The 20047-nt window shown below is 40.4% G+C and overlaps 1 protein-coding gene and 1 pseudogene across 1 annotated transcript in view; one reads left to right on the top strand and one right to left on the bottom strand.

Annotated features, from left to right (window-relative positions):
* The window catches only part of SLC4A4 (solute carrier family 4 member 4), a 400518-nt gene that overhangs the window by 262321 nt on the left and 118150 nt on the right, over positions 1 to 20047 (bottom strand). The gene's annotated exons all lie outside the window — the stretch shown is intronic.
* Positions 18374 to 19890, top strand: LOC115894773 (annotated as a pseudogene).

Consider the following 20047-nt stretch of genomic DNA (forward strand, 5'->3'; position numbering starts at 1 on the left):
GGCACAAGTATACATATGTAACAAACCTGCACGTTATGCACATGTACCCTAGAACTTAAAGTATAATAAAAAAAAAAAAAAGAAAAAAAAAATTGTTGTGAAACGTCTACATGGTATGTCCTGACATGAATGACAATTGGTTAATTTGCCTATGAAATTAGCATGTTCTGAACTAAGTCAAAAGAATGTATCCTTTCACATGCTGAAATCAAGCTCACTTCAGAAGTGAGTTTCTCCTCTATCTTGAATCTATTACTATTTAAAATGAGCAGACTTTGAGAACAATAATGTGGCTTTCCAATGTTATTTGGAGTGTGTACAAACTGGGCTACACATCCACTGCAGTCTTTTCTTCCAAAACTTGTACTTCTATTTTCCATTATCACAAGTTTTATTTTTCTTCTCTCAGTTCATCACCACTTGCAAGCCTCTTCAAAAGACAGTTATGAGGTTTATTGAAGAGAATCTTCACAGCTTGCTTTCTATTTTTTCCTGGCCAAGCAGTTCGGTAAGGACACTAGATTAGAAATATTACTTAATAAGAACATCTATTGATAAATAGAACTTATTGTGAACATATCTCCTTTAATCCTCAGAACATTCCCATAACCTAAGTATTATGTCTATATTCATATATGATATGTATTCAATGAGGTTATTGCATACATTACCCAGATCACATATCTAGTAATGGGGAGACCTAGACTTAACAGTTATGTAGCTTTGTCTGACCATAAAGTCCATACTCTTCCTGTTATACTGTGCTTCCTCCATCATTTCTATTTCTACTGTATTTGTGAACATAGGGCACCCTTCTAAATTCCACTGTCCAAACAGGAGATTTCAAAAACATATCTAGCCATTGGTTTGAAGTCTTTGAAAATGAGGCATGTTAAAATCTTGATAATAACAGTGTTTGTTTTTCTTTTTAAAGTATCCAAGGACTACATATTACCAAATACTTTGCAATGAGTGTTAAACTTTTCCTATACTAAGCTTGGGATTGAGCCATTATTCCTTTACTTTCCAACAAGCCATCCCTTCTATTCCTTTTAATGTATTTTCCTCTGATTTTAAATGGCTTTAAGAACTGTCTAAATTCATTCCAGAGCTCAAACAACTTAGCCTATAAATTTGTCAGTTCTAACTTTGGGAGTTATAGATCTGTTTAAGAGTCAGATGAAACACATATAAACATACACAGGCAGAATTTTGTATAAAATTGATGTTAATGCTTTGGAAAATGATTTTCTTCACACTTGTCAAGCAACTTTCAAAAAAGATATTCATTTCAGGGAATAAAGTCACCTCCTAGAGTTGCATGTGCCTAAGCTTCAGATGATGGGTGTACACTAGAAAAATAGGAATAAAATCATCTGACAGTACACACACACACACACACACAACCCTGTTACAGCCTTGTCTAGAGAACCTTATAAACACATGTGAGCCGGCCATACTGGTGCATGCCTGTAGTCTCAGTTACTTGAGTGGCTGAGGCTGGAGGACTGCTTGAGCCCAGGAGTTCAAGTCCAGCCTGGGCAATACAGCAAGATTCTATCTCTTTAAAAATAAATCATAGAATGAGATCACGTCCTTTGCAGGGACATGGATGGAGCTCGAAGCCATTATCCTTAGCAAACTAATGCAGGAACAGAAAACCAAACACCGCATGTTCTCACTTATAAGAAGGAGCTGGACAATGAGAACACATGGAACACAGGGAAAGAAACAACACACACTGGGGACTGTGGGGGCTGGAGGGAGGGAGAGCATCAAGATAAATAGCTAATACATGCAAGGTTTAATACCTACATGACGAATTGATAGGTGCAGCAAACTACTGTGGCACACATTTACCTATGTGACAAACTTGCACATTTGGCACATGTATCTGGAACTTTAAATTAAATTTTTAAAAATCATAATAAATAAATAATTTTCAAAACCCACAGGTGAATTCTGTTTTTCAAAAAAAAGGCCTGTACCACCAGGGGTACCAGGGGTCCCTAATCTCCACCATGGTGAAATATGTCAAACAGATGTTTACAGACACATCTCTTAGCAACCTATCCCATTCTAAAACATTTGCAGATCCACATTACAAATGCTTGCAGATAGAGTTATTTGTTAAGGTCCAGAATGTTCAGAGGGAGGATTTTCTTCTAAACTTCAAGTGCAGCAAGATTTTTTTCAAAAGTAAGCCTGTTGGCAAATAAATTGAAGCCCAGAGGATGACATTTTGTCAAAACAATCTGCAAACATTTATTTTGCTGCCACAGTTCAGTTGAAACTAGTTCCTACTGAGATACTGACACTGCTATAATGTTGATTCATGCTTTTGTGGCTTCGAAAATTAATAACCGTAACTTTTGTTTTTTAAATGGTTTGGAATTGCCAGCAGTATGCGACCTCCAACTGGTTCTAAATAAAGCAGTTCATGATTTAAACTTGTTCTTAAAGGCAGAAATGCATCTTTCTTTGCAGCTTTGGATCGTAACTGGTTTCTTATGCAACAAAGTGAAGCTAGAGATTGTACCACTGTTACTATACCCAGGAAGTGGTGAAATGGAACTTCAGTTTCCCTCAGTGATTAACTCAAAAAACAAAGACTTACTGTCTATGCTATCTTCCATGTTACAAACCAATACTAGTATAATGTGTGTGTTCTTCAACACTTTAATCAGACGGAATAACTAAGGCATCCACCCGGCCTCAAAATATCTCTGTAAAGCTCCATGCTTTGTCTTCAAAGACTTTCACATTTCATATTTAAAATTAATAGTTCTAGGTTTACCTTATTATAAAAATATTCCTTCCAAATATCCAAATAAAAGGGATATTTCAAGTAAATATATTTATACTGTACTCAACCCCAGGAGTACTTACAGCCCAGTCTGAGAATAAAGTCTTCTCTGCCTCTATTGAAAAACGTCCACATCAGTGGCTGTACCATGGCTTGGCAATGGCTTGACCTGAATCCAAGTAAGTATGACCAACTCTTTCGAATCCTTACAGTTTCTTACCATTATAAAGCTGCGATTTAAAAAAGTAATCACTATTCAATGTCTTTTGTCTATTTTTTGTTTTCCTAGAGAACCCAACTCAAGCCAAAGTCCTTACATAGTTCAAAACAACTGTCCTCTAAACCTAGGTGGGCTGGAAACTATCAGGAGAGTAACTCTGGACAGGTCAGCTCTGCCTAAGTCTACGGGGTTTGCATCAGTTTCAGGTTTAATACTAATGGGCACAGAATAGAGGGAGAAACAAAGAATTCTGTGGGAAAGGAAGAAACCTAAAAGAAGTCAGCCAAATTTCCAGTCTTTCAAGATTCAGATAGTCATTTTTTTGGCTTGATAATTTTATAAACTCCAAGAAAATCAAACATACTATTATTTAGTATTTCTAGCTTATCCAATCTCCCTTCAACAGCATGAATAAATAAGAGTTCCCTATGATATGGTATGCACTGCAGTCTGTAATTTTATCATGTTATTGATAAATTCACAACCTCTTTTTTAATTTTATTTTATTTTACTTTAAGTTCTAGGATACATGTGCTGAACGTCAGATTTGTTACATTGGTATACATATGTCATAGTGGTTTGCTGCACCTACCAACCCGTCATCTAGGTTTTAAGCCCCACATGCATTAGGAATTTGTCCTAATGCTCTCCCTCCCCTTGCACCCCACCCCCTAAAAGGCCCCAGTGTGTGTTGTTCCCTTCCCTGCATCCATGTGTTCTCATTATTCAACTCCCACTTATGAGTGAAAACATTCAGTGTTTGGTCTTCTGTTCCTCTGTTAGTCTGCTGAGGATGATGGTTTCCAGCTTCATCCATGTCTCTGCAAAGGACATGAACTCATTACTTTTTATGGCTGCAGAATATTCCATGGTGTATATGTGCTACATTTTCTATATCCAGTCAATCATTGATGGTCATTTGGGTTGGTTCCAAGTCGTTGCTATTGTAAACAGTGCTGCAATAAATGTATGTGTGCATGTGTCTTTATAATAAAATGATTTATTTATAATCCTTTGGGTATACACCCAGTAATGGGATTGCTGGGTCAAATGGTATTTCTGGTTCTAGATCCTTGAGGAATCGCCATACTGTGTTCCACAATGGTTGAACTAATTTATACTCCACCAACAGTGTAAAAGCATTCCTATTTCTCCACATCCTCGTTAGCATCTGTTGTTTCCAAACTTTTTAATGATCACCATTCTAACTGGTGTGAGATGGTATCTCATTGTGATTTTGATTTGCATTTCTCGAATGACCAGGGATGATGAGCTTTTTTCATATATTTTTTGGCTGCATAAATGCCTTCTTTTGAGAAGTGTCTGTTCATATCCTTCGCCCACTTTTTTATGGGTTTTTTTTTTTTTTAGTTCTTGTAAATTTGTTTAAGTTCCTTGTAGATTCTGGAAATTAGACCTTTGTCAGATGGATAGATGGCAAAAATTCTCTCCCATTATGTAGGATGCCTGTTCACTCTGGTGATAATTTATTTTGCTGTGCAGAAGCTCTTTAGTTTAGTTAGATCCCATTTATCAATTTTGGCTTCTGTTGCAATTGCTTTTAATGTTTTAGTCATGAAGTCTTTGCTCATGTCTATGTCCTGAATGGTATTCCCTAGGTTTTCTTCTGGGATTTTTATGGTTTTAGGTTTTACATTTAAGTCTTTAATTCATTTGAGTTAATTTTTGTATAAGGTGTAAGGAAGGGGTACAGTTTCTGTTTTCTGCATATGGCTAGTCAGTTTTCCCAGCACCACTTATTAAATAGGGAATCCTTTCCCCATTGCTTGTTTTTGTTAAGTCTGTCCAAAGATCAGATGGTTGTAGATGTGTGGTGTTATTTCTGAGGTCTCTGTTCTGTTCCCTTGGTCTATATATCTGTTTTGGTATCAGTAACATGCTGTTTTGGTTACTATAGATTTGTAGTATAGTTTGAAGTCAGGTAGCGTGATGCCTCCAGCTTTGTTCTTTTTGCTTGGGATTTTCTTGGCTATACAGGATTTTTTGGTTCCATATGGAATCTAAAGTAGTTTTTTCTAATTCTGTAAAGATAGTCAGTGGTGGTTTGATGGGGATAGCATCGAATCTATAAATTACTTTAGGCCATATGGCCATTTTCACGACATTGACTCTTCCCATCCATCAGCATGGAATGTTTTTCCATTTGTTTGTGTCCTCTCTCATTTCCTTGAGCAGTGGTTTAGAGTTCTCCTTGAAGAGGTCCTTCATGCCCCTTGTAAGTTGTATTCCTAGGTATTTTATTCTCTTTGTAGCAATTGTGAATGAAAGTTCACTCATGATTTGGCTCTCTGTTTGTCTATTTTTGGTGTATGGGAATGTTTGTGATTTTTACACACTGATTTTGTATCCTGAGATTTTGCTGAAGTTCCTTATCAGCTTAAGGAGTTTCTGGGCTGAGACAATGGGGTTTTCTAAATATATAATCATGTCATCTGCAAACAGAGACAATTTGACTTCCTCTCTTCCTATTTGAATATGCTTTATTTCTTTCTCTTGCCTGATTGCCCTGGCCAGAAATTCTAATACTCTGTTGAGCAGGAGTGGTAAGAGAGGGCATCCTTGTCTTAAGCCAGTTTTCAAAGGGAATGCTTCCAGTTTTGGCCCATTCAGTATGATACTGGCTATGGGTTTATCATAAATAGCTCTTATGATTTTGAAGTATGTCCCATCGATACCTACTTTATTGAAAGTTTTCACTATGAAGGGGTGTTGAATTTTATCAAAGGCCTTTTCTGCATCTATTGAGATAATCATGTGGTTTTTGTCATTGGTTCTGTTTATGTGATGGATTACATTCATTGATTTGCATATGTTGAACCAGCCTTGCATCCCAGGGATGAAGCCAACTTGATCATGGTGGATGAGCTTTTTGATGTGCTGCTTGATTCGGTTTGCCAGTATTTTACTGAGGATTTTCACCTCAATGTTCACCAGGGATATCGGCCTGAAATTTTCTTTTCTTGCTGTGTCTCTGCCAGGTTTTTGAATCAGGATGATGCTGGCCTCATAAAATGAGTTAGGGAGGAGTCCCTCTTTTTCTACCGTTTGGAATAATTTCAGAAGGAATGGTACCAGCTCCTCCTAGTACCTCTGGTAGAATTCGGCTGTGAATGCGTCAGATCCTGGGCTTTTTTTGGTTTGCAGGCTATTAATTACTGCCTCAATTTCAGAACTTGTTATTGCTCTATTCAGGGATTCAACTTCTTCCTGATTTAATCTTAGGAGAGTGTATGAGTCCAGGAATTTATCCATTTCTTCTAGATTTTCTAGTTTATTTGCTGGAGGTGTTTATAGCATTCTCTGATGGTAGTCGATATTTCTGTGGGATAAGTGGTGATATCCCCTTTACCAATTTTTATTGTATCTATTTGATTCTTCTTTTCTCTTTTTTTTTTTTTTTTTTTTTTGTTTGTTCTTGAAATTATTTATTTATAGTGTATGGACAATGAACCACATTCAACTTTTCTATTTAGACTCGGAGTTTTAAATGTACCTTCAAAGAGTTCAACTTCTTCATTTTACAGATAAGAAAATTAACCCCAGTTTGGGGATGTGACTTCCCCAAAGTCACATTTGTATTTCTATCCCTCAACAGATCCCAATCAGTCTCCACACTTGCATAGGGCTTGAGTTCTCTCCCTCTCTCTTTTTTTTTTTTTTTTTAGACAGAGTCTCACACTTTCACCCAGGCCGCAGTGCAATGGTAGGATCCCAGCTCACTGCAACCTCTGCCCTCCAGGCTCAAGCAATTTTCCCGTCTCAGCCTCCCGAGTAGCTGAGACCACAGGCACACGCCACTAGGCCTGGCCAATCCTTGTATTTTTAGTAGAGATGGGTCAGGCTGGTCTCGAACTCCTGACCTCAGGTGATCCACCAACCTCAGCTTCCCAAAGTGCTGGGACCACAGGCACAAGCCATTGTGCCTGGCCACCAGGCTTGAGTTTTGGTTTTCTTTCATTTTTTTTTTTTTTTTTTGAGATGGAATCTTGCTCTGTCGCCCAGTCTGGAGTGCAGTGGCACGATCTTGGGTCAATGCGACCTCCGCCTCCTGAGTTGAAGCTATTCTCCTGCCTCAGCCTCCCAAGTAGCTGGGATAACAGGTGCCTGCCACCACGCCCGGCTAATTTGGGCTTGAGTTTTCAAAGTGCATTGACATACATCTTGGTGTCTCAGGTTCTCCATGTACAAATTGGGGTTAATTATGGAAACTACGTCATTCAAGACTACTGTGAGAATTAAATGAAATAGCCTCCAGTAAGCATTAACAATTGTTATTATCTTCTTAAATAAAAATTGTGGGAGGCCATTGTTTTCAACTGAGCTCCTGGACTAGGCCCAACAGAGCAAACCAAACCAGAATGGAGTCACTAGTTCTAGATGCCCTGTAATCAAACTGAACTTTAAAATGAGCCAACTTTCCAAAAAATAAGATATTCACAGTGGCCAATCAGAAGGGACCCAGTTTATCTGAGCCAGTATGATAATGAAGTCCCCCTATTCTAACCCTATAAGGAAAGTAACTTTGAAATGAACAATTTGCTGGGTGTGGTGGCTCACACCTGTAATCTCAGCACCTTGGGAGGCCAAGGTGGGAAGACTGTTTGAGCCCAGGAGTTCCAGACCAGCCCAGGCAACATAATGAGACCCTGTCTCTACAAAAAACTAAAAAACTAGCCGAGTGCAGTAATGCATGTCAGCAGTCCCAACTACTTACGAGACTGAGGTGGGAGGATTGCTTGAGCCCAGGAGGATGAGGCCGCAGCGAGCCGCCATCACACCACTGCACTCCAGCCTGGGCAACACAGCGAGACTCCATCATTAAAAATAAATAAATAAATAAAAATAAGTAAAAAAAAAATGAACAATCTACTTTTTGTTCTCTATTTTTTGCTTCTTCGGCACTTTTCTGCCTATAAAACCAACCCTCTCTGCTCTGCTCATTGGAATTCCTTCTATTTTACGGATGGGATGGTGCCCAATTCATGAACCATCAATAAAAGCCATTTAGATTTTTTTCAACTCAACTTGTTGAAAGTTTGCTTTTTGACATCTTTATTGAAATAATTACTATCTTGTGGAATTTCCTCCACAGTCTTGGAAGGCAGGCTCTTTTCTTCTTTATTAGTCTGGCTAGCAGTCTATGTATTTTGTTAATCTTCTCAAACAACTAGTTTCTGCATTCATTGATTTTTTGAAGGGTTTTTCGTGTCTCTATCTCCTTCAGTTCTGCTCTGATCTTAGTTACTTCTTTTCTTCTGCTAGCTTTTAAATTTGTTTGCTCTTGCTTCTCTAGTTATTTTAATTGTGATGTTAGGGCATCGATTTTAGATCTTTCCTGCTTTTTCCTTTGGGCATTTAGTGCTATAAATTTCCCTCTAAACACTGTGTTAGCTGTGTCCCAGAGATTCTGGTACGTTTCGTCTTTGTTCTCATTGGTTTCAAAGAACTTATTTACTTCTGCCTTAATTTTGTTATTTACTCAAGAATTCATTCAGGAGCAAGTTGTTCAGTTTCCATGTACTTGTGTGGTTTTGAGTGAGTTTCTTAATCCTGAGTTCTAATTTGATTGCACTGTGGTCTAAGAGACTGTTTGTTATGATTTCCACTGTTTCGCATTTGCTGAGGAGTATTTTACTTCCAATTACGTGATCAATTTTAGATTAAGATGTATATTCTGTTGATTGGGGTGGAGAGTTTTGTAGATATCTACTAGGTCTGCTTGGTCCAGAGCTGAGTTCAAGTCATGAATATCCTTGTCAATTTTCTGTCTCATTGATCTAATATTGACAGTGGGGTGTTAAAGTCTCCCACTATTATTGTGCAGGAGTCTAAGTCTCTTTTTAGTTCTCTAAGAACTTGTTTTTATAAATCTGGGTGTTCCTATATTGGGTGCATATACATTTAGGATAGTTAGATCTTCTTGTTGCATTGACACCTTCACCATTATGTAATGCCCATCTTTGTCTTTCTTGATCTTTGTTGGCTTAAAGTCTGTTTTATCAGAGACTAGGATTGCAACCCCTGCGTTTTGTTTGTTTGTTTGCTTTTTGCTTTCCATTTGCTTGGTAAGTATTCCTTCATCCCTTTATTTTGAGCCTATGTGTGGCTTTGAACGTGAGATGGGTCTCCTGAATACAGCACACCAATGGGTCTTGATTCTTTATCCAATTTGGCAGTCTGTGCCTTCTAATTGGGGCACTTAGCCCATTTATATTTAAGGTTAATATTGTCATGTGTGAATTTGATCTTGTCATCGTGATGATAGCTGGTGATTTTGCACATTAGTTAATGTAGTTTCTTCATAGTGTCCCTGGTCTCTATATTTTTGTGTGTTTTTGCAGTGGCTAGTACTGATTTTTCCTATTCATATTTAGTGCTTTCTTCAGGAGCTCCTGTAAGGCAAGCCTGGTGATGACAAAAATCCCTCAGCATTTCTGCAAAGGATTTTATTTCTCCTTCCCTTATGAAACTTAGTTTGGCTGGATATGAAATTCTGGGTTGAAAATGCTTTTCTTTAAAAATATTGAATATTGGGCCCCATTCTCTTCTGGCTTGTAGGATTTCTGCAGAGAGATCTGCTGTTAGTCTGACAGGTTTCCTTTTGTAGGTAACCTGACCTTTCTCTCTGGCTGCCCTTAACATTCTTTTTTCCTTCATTTCAAGCTTGGAGAATCTGACGATTATGTGTCTTGGGGTTGCCCTTCTCGAGGAGTACCTTAGTGGTGTTCTTTGTATTTCCTGAATTTGAACGTTGGTGTGTCTTGCTAGGTTGGGGAAGTTATCCTGGATAATTTCCTTAAGTATGTTTTCCAACTTGGTTCCATTCTCTCCATCACTTTCGGGGACCCCATCAATCGTAAGTTTGATCTTTTCATAGAGTCCTATATTTTTTGGAGGCTTTGTTCAATCCTTTTCATTCTTTTTTATCTAATCTTGTCTTCATGCTTTATTTCATTAATTTCATCTTCAATCTCTGATATCCTTTCTTCTGCTTGATCCCTTTGGCTATTGATACTTGTATATGCTTCACGAAGTTCTCGTGCTGTGTTTTTCAGCTCCATCAGGTCATTTATGTTCTTTTCTAAACTGGATATTCTAGTTAGCAGTTCCTATAACCCTTTGTCAAGGTTCTTAGCTTCCGTACATTGGGTTAGAACATGCTCCTTTAGCTCAGAGGGGTTTGTCATCACCCACTTTCTGAAGCCTACTTCTGTCAATTCGTCAAACTCATTCTCTGTCCCGTTTTGTGCCCTTGCTGGAAAGGAGTTGTGATCATTTGGAGGAGAAGAGGCATTCTGGTTTTTGGAATTTGCAGCATTTGTGTGCTGATTTTTCCTCATCTTTATGGATTTATCTACCTTTGATCTTTGAGACTGATGACATTTGGATGGGGTTTCTGTGTGTGGGGGTCCTTTTTGTTGATGCTGATGTTATTGCTTTCTGTTTGTTACTTTTTATTCCAACAGTCTGGCCCCTCTCCTGTAGGTCTGCTGGAGTTTGCTGGAGGTCCATTCCAGACCTTACTTGCCTGGATATTACCAGTGGAGTCTGCAGAACAGTGAAGATTCCTGCCTGCTCCTTCCTCCTGTATGAGGTGTCTGTCAACCCCTGTTGGGCGGTCTCTCCCAGTCAGGAGGCATGGGGATCAGGGACCCATGTGAGGAGGCAATCTGTCCCTTAGCAGAGCTCGAGCACTGTGCTGGGAGAACCCTCCTTGTCAGGATCCGCTGCTCTCTTCAGAGCCAGCAGGCAGGAATGTTTAGGTCCACTGAAGCTGCACCCACAGCTGCCCCTTCTCCCAGGTGCTCTGTCCCAGGGAGATGGGAGTTTTATTTATAAACTCCTGACTGGGGCTCTTGCCTTTCTTTCAGAGATGCCCTGCCCAGTGAAGAGGAATCTAGAAAGGCAGTCTGGCCACAGCCACTTTGCCGTGCTGTGTCGAGTTACTTCCAGTCTTTAGCACGGTCAGGCGAAAGCCACCTACTCAAGCCTCAGTAATGGTGGATGCCCCTCCCTCCACCAAACTTGAGTGTCCCAGGTTGACTGCAGACTGCTGTGCTGGCAGCAAGAATTTCAAGCCAGTGGTTCTTAGCTTGCTGGGCTCCATGGGAGTAGGATCCACTGCGTGAGATCACTTGGCTCCCTGGCTTCAGCCCCCTTTCCATGGGAGAGAACGGTTTTCTCTCAGTGGGGTTCCAGGCACCAGTGGGGTATGAAAAAAAAAAAAAAAAAAAAAAAAAAACCCTGCAGTTGGCCTGGCATCTGCCCAAACAGTCGCCCAGTTTTGTGCTTGAAACCCAGAGCCCTGGTGGTGTAGGCACACGAGGGAATCTCCTGGTCTGCGGATGGCAAAAACCATGGGAGAAGCGTAATATCTGGGCCAGATAGCACAGCCCCTCATGGCTTTCCTTGGCTAGAGGAGGGAGTCCCCCAGCCCCTTGCACTTCCTGGGTGAGGAGACACCCCCGTCTGCTTCTGCTCATCCTCCATAGGCTGCATCCACTGTTTAACCAGTCCCAGTGAGATGAACCAGGAGCTGCAGACCAAAGCTGTTCCTATTTGGCCATTTTGCCAGATCCCCATAAACTCTTAATGACTATCTATTATGTGCCAGTAACTGTGCACACTATAGTGCTCTGGATGGGCTTACATCCCAAAAAGGAAACATCCACATGTAACGAGAGCATTACAGTAATTGTGTTCTGATTTATTCATTTGTCAATAAACATTTATTAAACAACTACTATGTATATTGAGCCCCTACTAGGCACTGTGTTAGGGTCTATCACAGAATAATGTGGTATATGATTTTTTTTTCTCAAAGCACTTTGGAAGACTACATGTATAGACTTCAATTGGCTTGAGCATATAGCACGCAAACGTGGCAAGAGAAGAGAAAGAAGACTATAAAAGTATATAGTAGATAAATCGTGAATGGCCCTATATATTTTGATAAGGCATTTAGACTTTATCCTAGCATATGAATAGAAAAGTATTTAGGGTTGCGAGCAGGGAGTGGCAGAATCAGGTGTGTGCTTTAGAAGGCTATCTAGGGCAGTGCCACAGTTGGGGCAGTGCAGGAGGGAGGGTATTCAGCAGTTCTTTCCACACCTATCAAGTTATGATTAGTAGTTGTGGGCACCTATACAAGCTGACTGCTCTTTGCATCTTGACACCTTTGGTTTTCATTGATTCCACACACCTTGAGAATATTTCTATTTGCTATAATCCATGGCAGGCAACCTTGTTTCAAAGGTGTACTCAACATTGCTTTTGCAACTCTGCTGATAAATGCACTGCTTCCATTTATCAGACAACATCTGATAAGATTACCTTATTTTCACCCATATTCTCTATCTAAACTAATTTGTAGCAAATCTAACTATAGAATTTCCTGCCATAACCCAATCAATGATGGTGGTGCTGCTGCTGTTGACAATTTAACAAGGCAATCAAAAATCACAGACTTCCATTTCCTCAGCTACTCTCATTCTATAGTCACCATAATTAACCCTTGGTAACCAGTCATACTGAAGTATCTTTAAGAGTTTTTTCCAATTGTTGAATGCAAAATCGAAAGCAAGCTTTTAACCAGACAACACCTGAGCAGTGTTTTCCAACCAGGTCTCATCAGCAGATTCACCTGAAGTAATTAAAAACACAGATTACCAGGTTTGAGTCTCAGTGAGGCAGGGGGTGAGGGGTGAAATCAGAAATGTGTATAAAATGCATGTGTATAAAATGCCCTAGGTGAGGTTATGAATTAGGCTAACTTGTTAAACCCTAGATGGAAGCTACTCTAATAAGTTCCTAATAATTAAAGCAGCATTAAGCACATATTTTTCTTTTAAATACTTTAATGAAACTTAGGCAATCACTTTAAGTAATTGCCACCCATTTAATGTTTACTGAAACACTTTACAACTAATTCACATGCCATTTTCTAAATGCTTCAGGCTTACTTGGCTTTCCTACCACGCATTAAACAGTTTGTTAACTATTAATAAAGAGTAAAGAAAAATCAGAATCCGGAGGTCATCTTAACAGTTAAAAGGGCCACTGAGAAGCATGACTTATAATTAGCAAAATACATGTGAGCTCCTTGTGGCATTAACTAGGACCTTATGATCCATGCTTTAAAGCAAGAGCAGGCGAAGAAAAAGCAACATCTTTCCTAAAATAAGTCACCTTTTCTTTTTAACCACTGTCAATCAGAAAAATTCTATTTTTGCAGGTAACTGAGTATTTGTGAAGTGGAACTCTAATAAATGAACTCAGTGCAAAACGTATCAAAATGAAAAATAAAAATTGCTAACATTCATTATGTAATTACTATTCTTAGTGCTTAGTCCCCATTCAAAGTTCTTTGCATTTAATTTTTTCCATTTAATAATGCTAGGTATTATCTTTTTTTTTTTTTTTTTTTTTTTTTTTTTTTTTTTTTTTTTTAGAGTCTCACTCTGTTGCCAAACTCAGTGGCACGATCTCAGCTCACTGCAACCCCCGCTTCCTGGGTTCAAGCGATTCTCCTGCCTTAGTCTCCCAAGTAGCTGGGATTACAGGCACATGCCACCACGCCTGGCATATTTTTGTATTTTTAGTAAAGACGGGGGTTTCACCATGTTGGCCAGGATGGTCTCAATCTCTTGACCTCATGATCTGCCCGCCTCCGCCTCCCAAAGTGCTGGGATTACAGGTGAGAGCCAACACACCCGGCCTATTATCCCATTTTATAGATAAGGAAACAGAGGCACAGAAAGCTTAGTAACTGCTCAAGGTCAGACAGCTAACAAATAGCAGAGACAGAAACTGAAACCCGGAAGTCTGACTTCAGAGCCTATGCTCTTAACCACTCTGGTGTACCGTCACTAAGAGAATTAGGGACTTGAACTGAGTCCCTGTGGAGCTCCCTAAAGAGGCAGATGAGCTTTAACAAGAAACATAGGAAGGAATGGATGTTGAAAACAAGTCCACCTTGCAAATCAGTATCCAGTTCACTACTGAGTGCCTACTATGTGTTGGGCACGGCACTCAATGCTTTAGGAAATATTACTATAAAGATGAATAATGCAGAGTCCCTTCTCATCTTCATTGCTTCTTCAATTGTCACCTCTTCCATAAAGCCTCCCCTGGCTCTGAACACTACAATACCACTTTTCACACTGCATTACAAAGTCTTCATATGTCTGTCTCTCCTCCCATTAGGCTGTTCTTTGGCCCATGATGGGAACAGATGCCACATGTTAGCTCCTTTTCCAGTTCCTAGATTCCTCGTACAGTGTGTCTGGACACACTGCTGTCTCTCTGTAGATGTTTTATGAATGCATGAACAGATGAAACACAGAGGACATGGAAGTGAAATAACATGCTCTGAGATTCACAGTGTGCTAGTGGTGAAGATGGGGAAAAGTTTTGCATATCCCAGCTCTACTCCAAAGTTCTGTCTAATATAACACATGCACCGCACTAGTATCTTTTGCTAAAACTGCATGATTTAACATCTTAGCATACATTATGAAAAAAATACTCACATTTCATCTTTATGCTTCATCTCTCATTTAACATGCTAAACCCTTATAAGCAGGTGCCATTGCATACCTCACTTACTGTGTCAGGCCATGCTAAAGGGATACTTGCAATTGAATCTTTAGAATGGAACAGACCTCTTAAGTAGCTCAATCTAAAAATGAAGGTTTAGGTAGATCAAGTCACTTGCCAAAGGTTACACTGCTAGTAAGAGACAGAACTGGAACTTAAATCTAACTCCAAATCCCACACTAGTAATAATTGTGCTATTTTTGTGCATTCAAAGATCCACGTCCCAACTTCACCACCTACTAGTTATGTGACCTTGGAAAAATTATTTAACTTTTCTGAGCCTCATTTTTATCATCTTTGAGGCAAGTAATTGAGAACTCACAGAAATGATATAAGGGTTAAATGAGCTCATGAATGTAAAGTGTCAGTCACATAGTAGGTATTCAACAAATATGTATTGATAATCCCATCAAATAAGATTCTGCCCAGTAATTGAGCACATTTGTTAACAATTGATTTAGATAATATAACTTCTACCAATTGCAGTGCTATAAAAACAACTATGCTGGAATTTATTTCCCAACTAAAGAGTTCCAAGTTGTCCACAAAATTAAAATTTTATCAAAGTAAGGTTCTGCAGTAAATACAGACAGCTATAGGTTAAGACTCTTCTAAGACAACTTTTCCTATCTCTTTTTAATCAGTAAAGAGTCTAAAATACAAGGTCAAAACCTTGCCCAAGGCTGACAGTCATTTAGAATCTGGACCCAGAATCTGGTCACATGTTCGCACTTAATCATAGCTGTCTCGCTTCCACACTAAGGTATAGTTCCTTTTATAACAGCAATTCTGTGATGATTAATTTTATATGTCAACTTGACTGAGCTAAGGAATGCCCAGATAGCTGGTAAAACATTATTCTAGGTTTGCCTCTTCTGAAAGAGATCAGCATTTGAATCAGTAGACTGTGTAAAGAAGGTTGCCCAACCAATGAGCTTGGACATCATCCAATTTGTTGAGGGACAAAATCAAACAAAAGATGGAGGAAATCACCTTTGTGTTTAAGCTGGGGCATGCATCTTCTCCTGTTCTGAGACATCAGCACTCCTGGTTCTTGGGCTTTCAGACTCAGACCAGGACATTGGCCCACCAATTCACAGGCTTTTGGATTCAGAATGAATTACACCACTGGCTTTCCCTGGTCTCAAGCTTGCAGACAGCAGATGGTGGGACTTCTTGGCCTCCATAATTACAACAGCCAATTCCTATAATAAATATATATACACACATGTATATCTCTATATATCCTCTTGGTTCTGTTTCTCTGGAGAACCCTGATACAACTTACCATATGAAGCAGAGTTTCTACCCAGTAAAGGAAGAATTCAGAAGATCTAATTTCACATTCAGCCTCTGCCGCATACTAGCTCTGTGAATCAGGCCCAAGTTTCTTCATTGATGGAATGGGAATGAAATAGCTTTTTCAAATAATTATTATGGGGATTAAATAAGACAATGCATAAGAATAGGCCTAGCACAGAATCAAGAATATAACAGGCATTCAATAGACGTTGATGAAACTGAATCTGGGGTTTTCAAGATGCAGACAAGTGTCCGTGTCTTTATTGGAAGTACTTAAAACACAGAGAAGAAAGGCAGGACAGAAGGAGGCAGGGAGGGGAAAAAGGAAAAAAGCAAGGGAGGAGAAGAAGAAAGGGAAGTAGAAGAAGAAGAGGAAGGGAAAAAAAGAGATTTGAAAAACACCTCTCGGGATGCTATAGCTGCAATTCTGTTTAGAAGGGGCAGGAAGACTTCAAAGTCTATGATTTTGATGCTGAATTACAATGTAAAATGATGGCATCCCATCTTATTCTTTCTGCTAATCCTAATAGAAACTGTGATTCCTGAGGAGCTAATCAAAAACTGAAACAGAGTAGTCATGAAGAGATTCATCTGTGTAGACTGGAAGAGTTGTTTTTCAAGAGGAGGTCCATTAGCAAGACACCAGAAGATAAAAAGTGCCTTTCAGCATGAACAACAAAGAATCTGCAAACATTCTTGACAGAGAGACAGGGATATGTGTGAAATGCTAATAGGCATACTGATTTGCTGTGAAATAAACCTTACAACTGTGCAAATGCCATTTGGGCTACATTTTATTATAGACGACCAATCTACTTTTCTTTACTCACAAGGAAGCATTACACGAGTAATCAATAAACTCCTCCACCTCCCTTTTTACCATTTATGTCTCCCTCCCTTGCCCAGCTAAATCCTCAGATTTGTATCTGTAATGTGCCTCACCTTACAAGCTGTATGACTTAAGATCACTACCACATTCGCAGAAGAGATTAAAGCAGAGGAAAATGATGTCTGATGGAAATTGCTTTACGGAGAGAAAAAGACTAGCACCGCCTGATTTTTATACTTTACGCCAGTAAAGTATAAAATTATACTTTTATACTTAAATACAACTTAAATAATAACTTAAATACTTAAAATAAACTTAAATACTTATACTTATTTTATACAAAATAAAAAATTATATTCTGGCTTTCCTTAATGGCAAATGGTAAGCTCCATTTATAATAGAACATTGTAAACATCAGAAAAAAAGTGATTACTACAAAAAGTGAAAAAGTCTAAGGAAACATAACGGAGCTTGAAAAACTATCTATCTAAAATCCATTTACCAAAATCTATACTTGGGTAGAGTATAGACTTTGATGTTTTCCATCCCCAAAATACCCTATTTTGGCCTAACATGACATTATCCTCTTTTCCTATATGGTTGCCAAATTCCAATTTTAGATGTGTTACCTAAGAGTTACACATTGAAGGCTGGGGCATCACTGACCTTGAAGGTCACCATTGAAATGATGTGTGTCTAGATGTGTGTCCCATTTAGAAACAGGCTGTCAAAAACTACACATTCAAGACCGAGTGCCTCTCTTCCAGAATCACAGCACACCAGGAGTCAACACTGCAGGTAGTGCACACCAAAGAGAATGAGCCATAGGTAACCCCATTAGGTTCAAGATTCACAGCCCATTTCCATACATCCCCTTTGCAACACAGTTTGCTGCCTTATACTTTCAAAGGTAATTTTCATTGCTAAGGGATATCTGTTACCTTCATACTCTGTGGAAGTAAGCAAAGAATCATTGTGACCATAGAGAAAAATCAGAGTCATGGAATTTTAAGTCTGGAAGGGATCTTTTAGGTTATATAGAAATATGATTTTATAAGTAAGAAGACAGAGGTTCAGAGACATTAAGGGATTTGTCCAGGCTCAGCAAGTTATTAGCAGAATGAAGATTTTTTAAAAATCATTATTCTCAGTGCATTGCTCTTTCTACCACTTAAGCATACTTTATCAATAGCCTGATTGTTTCTGAAATTTTACAATACTTTCTTTGATAAGACTGAAAAAAAAATCATCTCTATTTCCAAAGCTCCGAAGACTAAATATACAGCCTCAGACTCATATATGTACTTCTTCCCCATTTCTACAATTATCAATGCCCTTCCTACTTTGCAACTGAAATAAAATAACATCCTACTAAGCTATGCCATCTTTTGCAATACACCAAACATCAAATATACAGAACAAAACTAAGACTGTCTTACTTTTGACTTACAGAAAGTGCTCTTCAGAAGTCTGGCGGGGAAGCTGACAGATGACAAGGATTCTCTGCCTAAGCTTAAGGACCTGGCATTTCTCAAGAACCAGCTGGAGCGCCTGCAGCGGCACATGGAAGACAAAGTCAACAGCAGAGCGGGCCGGGATGGCTCGCTGTTGTCCTCCCCATTCCTCAAGGGATTCCTGGCTGGCTGTGGTGGCCAAACTGAAGGCAACAGTAGTATTGGGCTTTGCAAGGGGCACCTGCGCTGACAATCTATGCAGCTCAGGCTATGCTGTGCCCAACGTGGAGATGACATTGAAAGACTGACTATTTGCAGTCACTATGCTAGGGCCCGAATAGCTCTAGATGCAATGAGGGAGGCAGAATAGGGAGCTACGGCCTGCAGGTAGAGACACTATCTGGCTTCCCTGGCTGTCATCCATTTGTTTCTTCAACTTTCATGCTGCCTTTATCCTTGCCTCCCTTCCTGCAGAGTGTGCACAGTGGCTTGTCAGCCTGCACCTTGTCAGACTGGCCCTAAGACTATGGCTTCAAGGGCCACCAGTCCCTTACTCTTCAAGCCCTGGCAAATGACTCTGATCCTCAGTATCCTCTCTGGCAGTGCTCCATGGCTCCTCCTACTGGGAGCTGGCTCCATAACTTGATTTCCCCTAAATGTGTTGCAATCCCACTCCCCTTGCTAACTACACAGGCCACCCAAGGTCTGGTGTGGGTATGAGTGTAGTGGACCTTGATGCTACTCCTATCCACTGCCACGTATGGTGCCCATCCCCCATGCTGGCACTGTGCCATGTGGACAGCCAGGTGCCCGGAATTCCAGCCCTCCTCAGCTGTGGAGCTGACTTGACCAAACTACTGTTAAGCACTTTCTCTCTTATAGTGAGCTGGCAAGCATGGCTGTAGGGGGCCCCCACTCTGGCACTAAGCTGCTCCCTTCACACTTATCAGCCCTGGTCTGTGGCACAAACAACAACCTGGTGATCTATCTTCAGCCTGACATGGACCCCGGCACCTACCAGGTGCTGAGCAATCTCAAGATTGGAAGCCGGCCCTGTTCCACTGTCTCTGCCTCCAACACTGCTTCTCTGCACCTCAGGGGTTAGCACTGCTGCTGCTGATGGCTGCGGGGGCCTGCTAGCCACCAGACGGCCCGTAAGACCTTGAGAACACCCTTCCTGGGCCCCCTCCAGAAGCTGCTGCCAGTCCCATGCCCCTACATATCACTCCGCTGGGCCTGCTGCTCCTCATCCTGGACTGCCTCATTTCAGGGTCTGTCGTCACTGCATACAGAGCTGCTCATGAAGAGACGGCAGCTGCCCCTGGCACTTTAGAATGTCTGCCTCTAGACATTCTAAATGTCTTTGATGTGCTCCTGAATCTAGATCTGCATCCGCTGGTGGCCCCGGCCCAGGCCTCCTGGAAGGCTTGTCAGCATGAGCAGAACTTGCGGTGCTGAGCTAGGGCTAAATGGACTGCTCATGTCCACGGTCATGAGGCACGGCAGCAGCATCACATGCCTCTTGGTTGTGTTCTGCTCGCTGGTGGTCCACACCATGATCTCAGCAGTCCTGCTGCGGCTGCCGCTCACAACCACCCTCTTCCTGGCCACGTTGCTCATCATCAGCCTGGCCGCGTGCCCATACTATGGCAGCCACTAGTCCCTGACCTCCTTCACCCTGACTCCAGACCCTGTAGATTGGGTGCCACCATCAGAGCCCCCTCCCAGGCCTCCTTTCCACTTCCCTCAGCAGTCCAGTAACAACTGCCTTGTGAGAAAAGCTGGAAAAGTGAGAGCAGTCAGATTATTCTCTGGAG

The sequence above is a fragment of the Rhinopithecus roxellana genome, chromosome 2 (assembly GCF_007565055.1).
Source record: "Rhinopithecus roxellana isolate Shanxi Qingling chromosome 2, ASM756505v1, whole genome shotgun sequence".
Lineage (NCBI taxonomy): Eukaryota > Metazoa > Chordata > Mammalia > Primates > Cercopithecidae > Rhinopithecus > Rhinopithecus roxellana.